Here is a 6,373-nt window from a genome sequence, read left to right on the forward strand (position 1 = left end):
GGTGTTGCATCTGGAGGCTGGTAGGTTGTTTAGTTTAAAGGCATTACCAAGGTAAAGTGCTTGCTCAAGGGGCTGGGTTGTGGTGTATTTGAGGTGCTACAAGCTGTGATCTTGCCTTTTCTTTCTTTAGGCATGCAGATGTTCACTGATGGCTCTTTCTTTCATTTCCCATCCATGTTAGCATTTTTATTGTAATTAGAAGATTCAGAGATTAAATCTTTGGAAGAAAGAGCAGTTTGGGAATCCAACCTGGAGGCTGGAGCACGGTTTACCAGGCTCTCAACATCACATCTTTTGCAGATCCTTCCTGTTCGGACCTGTCTGCTGGTGTTAGTGTTAAGGCTGTTGTTTAATGGCCTTGGAATGTGGAGGGCTTTAAGAGATTCCTGGAAACTGCAAAGGCCGGTTGTGGAGATGTTATCTGTCTCTTAGGGGAAGTAAGTGAGTTTTGGCTGAGCTCACCAGCTTGTGATATGCATTGGTCATATGAGGGAGATGCTCTGAAACTTTCGCCGAGGAGTAGCTGGAAGGATGGACTGTTACCAGTGCTGGTTTGGGCTGGGGAGGGCTGTCATCCTGGAGCACAGTGGAGACGGTTCTCCTCTGTTCAGTAGCTAGTGGCTGGACACATCGATGCTGAAATTAGACTTTAACATACGCAACAGCTAGACACCTCTTTAAGGAGTTCCTTAGTGCATCAAACAGCTCTACAACCGTAAATCCCCTTCAAAGCAGGAGCTTGGCCTTCAGTCTGTGTTTTGTGTGGTACCAGTGGTTTTATCTGGTTTTGAAAGACTGTGGAAGTGGTTTCAGCTATAGCTTGCAGAAGTAGCCGTGCATGATGTTTTGTAGCACATATTTTCAGGAATAATGAAATGAAAACTAAGCAATAATGCAGAGTATGGGGTTCCTCATAGAGAAGGGCGTAGATGGGGAAACAGATAATCTCAGGGGGGGTTAATTAAGACTATCTGAACTTGACATAATCTGCGGAGTTAATTTCTTTTCAGTGTGCATCATCTGTATATGTATTTTCTCTTCTGACTCCTAGTGTGAGTCACATGAGTTACACAGTGTGCATTATCTTCTGGTCTTAATTGCTTCTGCTGATTCCTTACTGGGGCAAAGTAGGTTGGGCCTGTATCTCTTTACAAGACAGCTACATTGGAATAATACGTAATTTTATTTTGTAAAGGAATGCACCTGTCTAGGCAGGTAAAGGTTAACTGAGCAGCAGCATTCGTTACCCAAGAATGTATATATCTGATGTAGGTAAGCTACAGGGAGGAGATGAGCTTTCACCTGTGCTCTTTTCCTTGGCAGACACATACATCTTGAGAGATCCATAGTACTGAGTGCCCTCAGTTCTCCACATGGAACTAAATGGGATCTTCCTAATGTGCACAGCTGGCCCTAGGCTGTCACCAGCTTCCTCTGTTAAAAACATGAACTGCCATTTCAAAACCGGTGTGTGTCCTTGGCTTTTGTTGACTTCAGAGGGAGGCTGTGGGTGTTGGGCACTTCTGCAAAGTAGGTCACTGGCATGTCAAGTTGGGACATATCTCCTTCGTGCTCTGGAGATTTAGTATCACTAATCTCACCTGAGCGTGGGGATGGGGCGGGAGAAGCATCCTGACTCACCCAGCTCTTGCTGCCAACAAGGGCTTGGCGCTGGCATGCTTCTGTGATTCCTTGAGCCTGCCAGGGATGGGAATGTTAATTCAGCTGGGTGCTGCCGTGGTAGGAAGGGCTGGGGGCTACCAGCTTTCTTTCTGTGGTACTACCAGCTGTACTGTAGGAGAGAAAAGCTGAGAAGTGCACTGAAGCAGACAGCTTTCCTGATAAATATGAACTCTGGTCTGCGCCCTCTCAGGTGTGCTGACTTCCATGCTACAGACCTGGTAACATCAGTGTTGCAGGCAAGAGTTGTTTTCCTTAAAGTATTCATGGGAGGTAAGAGTTTCCATAGTTCACAATAGGAAATTGTTGAAACACTTCTAGTTTATTCTCAAAAACAAGCACTCTAGTCTCCTAGGAGAAGACAAAACCCAGGAGTAAACTGTATGCCTTAGGAAATAGTTCCCTATTTTTTAAATAGGGGAACAGAAACCTCTGCCTTTTCCAATCTCTTCTATCATCCAAAGTCCTTTTGTGCTGAGATGTCTCGGCTTTGTGTGTGTCAGTGTTTGAACATAAGTGGCAGTGAGCCCCAGCTGTTGGTCACACACATTCATATTCATGTCTTTGTCTCATGTGGAGAAAACTGTACGGAATTCTATTCCTTGGTTTGTTTTGCAGGTTGGGGTTTTTAAATGCAGACTTTGCTTTTGGGGCTTGGCTTCTGGGCGTGCTAATCGACAGGGTTATTAAGGGGTACAAATGTGACTGAGTCTTCTGTAGCTGAAGTGTGGACTTTGATAAACTAACAGTGTGCTGGGGATGGGAATGTGCGTGCGTGACAGAAATCATGGAAGTTGGCTTTTGCATCTGCTGACAGTCATTCTAACAGGGTGAAGTGTGATCTTTCCACTCTGAAATACCTCAAAAGCAGTCTTTTGTTCCTTGCGATTCCTTTCTTGTCCGGATCCAGGACATAAAGCATACAGCATTATAGTTCATTCCCCAGTGAGACGGGATCATCGCTCTGTCCTGCAGCCAGGCAAGATGTGAGGAACTGCATGCTCCCAAAAAGAAAACTCTGGATTTCTCTTCTGTGCTGGAGTGATGCAGAGCAATTGCTTCATAGAGCAGTGGTTGCAACATGGGTTTGTAATTCTCATCTAAACACAGAGTTATTCCACTGAAAGCCGTTCTGCTTTGTGGCTGTTGGCTTGCAGCAGAAGTGCAGGTGGTGTGAGAACAGATTTCGGTGGTGGCTGTTTGTGCATTGATCAGTCCAGGCCTGTAATTTCACACCCGGGTTATTGCAGTGTGAGCAGCAGTGCAGGAGGTGTGGGTGCTCTTTAGAAGTGTAAAAAGGCTCATCTGTGCTGGAGGCTCTTTACATTTTGATTAAGAACATCAGTTGCTGATGGAATTATTGAGAGGAAATGGAGGATCCCTTCGTAAACAACGTAAGGATTTGAGGCCTGTTGTTGCAGATGCAACTTGTTTGCTCAGGGTCTGTGTTTCTCTTTTCCAACTAATTGGATGCATTGCAAGTGGATGACTGTGTTTGGAACCAAGCTCGGGGTGGAGGATAGTGCTGGCTGCTCAAGTGAAAGAAGTGGATTGCTGGCAAGAGGCTTGAGAGAAGGCCCAAAAGCCTCATGGAATCAGAACTTGTTCCAGATGTTGAAAAGCGACTGTTCCTGATTTCACTAACACGTATCCCGTTGAGATGCCAAAATGCTGGGGCTGGTACCTAAAATGTTTTGCTGAGTACTTGCTGGAATGATACACCCTCCTTAGCAGTTTTTGGGGTACTGAGTGATTTTGCTTTGTGCCATCAAGAGATGATTTACTGAAGGCTGCCGAAGCCTGTGTTTACCTTGCCTTCTGGTACTCTCCACTGAGCACTTAGTGTCACTTAAAGATTTAAAGCACAAGGACTCAGCCTTGTCTCTCTGATTTTTCACTCTCTTGCTACTGCTGGCTCATGTAGGTCAGTGCACAAATGGATGCAGCTCCTGCAGCTGTATTAAGCTCATGTCTTAACTGCAAGGTGGCAGCTGCAAAAATGTGATATGACAGCATGGCTTGGACCACGGCTTGTAAAAACCCAGCTTCAGTGCTGTGGTTAGGCATCAAAGTACAGCGGGAGATTAGGCGCTTGAGCCTTTAGTCTGAGATGCAGTGGTTTTTAATCCCCTCTCTGATTTAGAGGTTATCCATTATACAAAAGGTGTAGATGTGTGTATCGTATCTTACAGCCTCCATATGAAACGAGGAGAGCTGCTGAATGCAGCTTGCATTTGCCTTGCAGCAGCCTCATTTTCTGCCAGCAGCTGCACAATGCTCTTGAGTTGCAGCAAGTTTTGGGACTGCGCATCCACCTTCTGTCTTACTGGGTCTTTCTCCTTGTCTTCCCTAACCCCAACTTAATTTCACTGGTGTCTGTTGGCACCCGTCTCTCATCAGCACATCGTGTATCTGTCCTGGTGACCATTCTCTGCAGTTATTCCATCTCTGCAGTTGAACAATGCTCCTTGCGGAGAGGGGACTACACAATGCCACCTCTTTGTGCCCCTGGCAGGACAACAAACGGGTTATGGGCTGGCTGTGCAGTGTGGAGCTGGCACACAACTCAAAATGGACTATTGCACAAAACCTGCCAGTCTTTCTCCTGAAGCTAATTATGTCTAGAAGAGGTAGCGATGCTTTAGTTTTAAATGGCTGCAATACCCTAAAATAAATGAATTGCAGTGTTTGTAAAGCTGATAGCTCAGTAAGGCTGGCCTCTCACTGAAGATCACTTAGCAGACTGAAGCTCTCAAATAGCGTATGAAGTTGTGGCACTGTGAAAATATGTCAGTAGCTTGCCTGACCTGCCCTGGAGGATTGGGCTATTGAGGCAAACTCCTATTTTTTCCTTCTCTCCAGCTGCACAGGATTTTGCATGCTGCCACGCACATAGTAATGTGTGCAGGAAAACCATGCAGATGTGATACCAGAGTGCTTCTACAAACCTGCTGCTCCTTGTTTTGCAAAATACAGCTTGTAACAGTCTCAAGTCAGAATATGCTTGGCATCTCTGAGAATATGAGAGGGCATAATGCTCTGCTCTTGTGCTAGGGAGCTTTGAAAGCTTCATATACAGTGGGCAGTGCCCCGAGGAAAGAAGCTGGCTTTTACACAAATAGCTGCTGCACATCTATGCATTCTCAGCCTCTCGAATTTGAAAAGATGTGCACATAAAAACTCTCCAGAAGCTGTATTTAATTGCCTTGCTTACGGTTCTTCCATCACACACCTGTCAGATACAGGTGGCTTTCTATAAAACTCTGTAGCTGCTTGATGAGAATTGCAGTAGTCCCTACTGTAATCTTTTGCAAAATATGAGTGCAAAAAGCCCTGTCTGTTTCCTGTCTGTATGTGGTTTGTGGAAATGATGGATGCATTGGGTGGGTGCAGCTGTGCATGGGGGCAGGCAGCTTGCTTAGCTGAGCCAGTCCCCATCGGTCATTCCAGGGAAGAGAAAACACAATGGCCTTCTTTGTACTTTCATGGGACAAAGTATAAAATGCAGTAAATGCTGTCAGGGGTTGGGTGAATGTCTGGAGCAAGCCTGGAGAATGGGAAGAACAATTATGCAAAAAGAGAAGCAGGAGGGGGGAGTGTGCCAGGCTGCCCCTCAGGGAGGGAGCTTTGCATAATCACGAAACCATATGCATCTCCTAGGATTCTGTGTTTGTCACTCTCTGTGTGCCTTCTGGCTTGAAATTGCAGCTAAATATTGGTCACAAGGAATTTTTGGATATCAGATAGTTGATAAACTTTGAAAATGAGACTGTGCTAAAATTGTGGGTGGTCAAAATACAGCCTCCATCCTCATTAAAGGAAGAGCATCTGTGGAGACTGGGTTAAAAAAAAAAAAAAGGAAAAGGTGTTTTACTTTTTCTCTTAGTCAGGCTGCAGGAAATAGTGTTGTGTAACTAACCTTGGCCAGGCTTTGAACATATGGGCTTTGCTTGTCATACCATGTGGATTCTCCATTTAAATCAAGTTTTTTCAGGGAACTTGTAAGGATTTGAGCTCTGAATGTAAGGCAATGCCAAAGCACAGCCCTGTGTAGAAGAGCATAGCAGTTCTACTACCAGGCTTACTGACAAGTTTCATCTGATGTTGTCTTTTATTCTTCCAATTGTGCATCATTTCTCCTTACTGTGAGAGGAAAGATCAGTGCTCTTAGTGGGTTTTTGAAGTAACAGTGGTGGTCGATCCAATCCCACAAGGCAATGCTTTTGACCTTTACCAGTACGTAATAGCAGTTTCCTGCAGAGAGACATCTGAGGAAGGGCCATCCTAATGTGAATTGGCCTATTTTACCACCAGGCTGCATTCTCTGGATGCAGATGATAGAGCAAATACATTGCACCCTCTTCAAGAGGTGCCAGAGAAAGAGCCATCACTGTGTTTAGCATGTGATAGATAATGTGATTTTTCACCTCCAGCAGTGAGCTCAAAATTGATAAATTTATCTTCAGCTTCAAATTCATTTATAATAGCAAATAAGGATTTAATTGTATTTTTAAACAGGCAGTGCATCTGCACTGTGAAATACGTAAGTAAACAGCTTGTGTTTTTAAGCACTGGCAGGGTCTCATTTTGAGCTGATGCTGAAGCTTTTATTTAGCTTTAAAGGTAATAAGGTTTAGCAAAAACATCATTGCATTTGTGCAAACTAATGTATATCAGAGGATGGAGGGTAAGA

At 44.7% G+C, this 6,373-nt stretch overlaps 1 protein-coding gene across 2 annotated transcripts in view; it reads left to right on the top strand.

The window, feature by feature from the left end:
- The window catches only part of WDFY2 (WD repeat and FYVE domain containing 2), a 65,584-nt gene that overhangs the window by 1,463 nt on the left and 57,748 nt on the right, over nucleotides 1–6,373 (top strand). The gene's annotated exons all lie outside the window — the stretch shown is intronic.

Source organism: Gallus gallus, chromosome 1, assembly GCF_016699485.2.
Source record: "Gallus gallus isolate bGalGal1 chromosome 1, bGalGal1.mat.broiler.GRCg7b, whole genome shotgun sequence".
In the NCBI taxonomy this organism is placed as follows: Eukaryota; Metazoa; Chordata; class Aves; order Galliformes; family Phasianidae; genus Gallus; species Gallus gallus.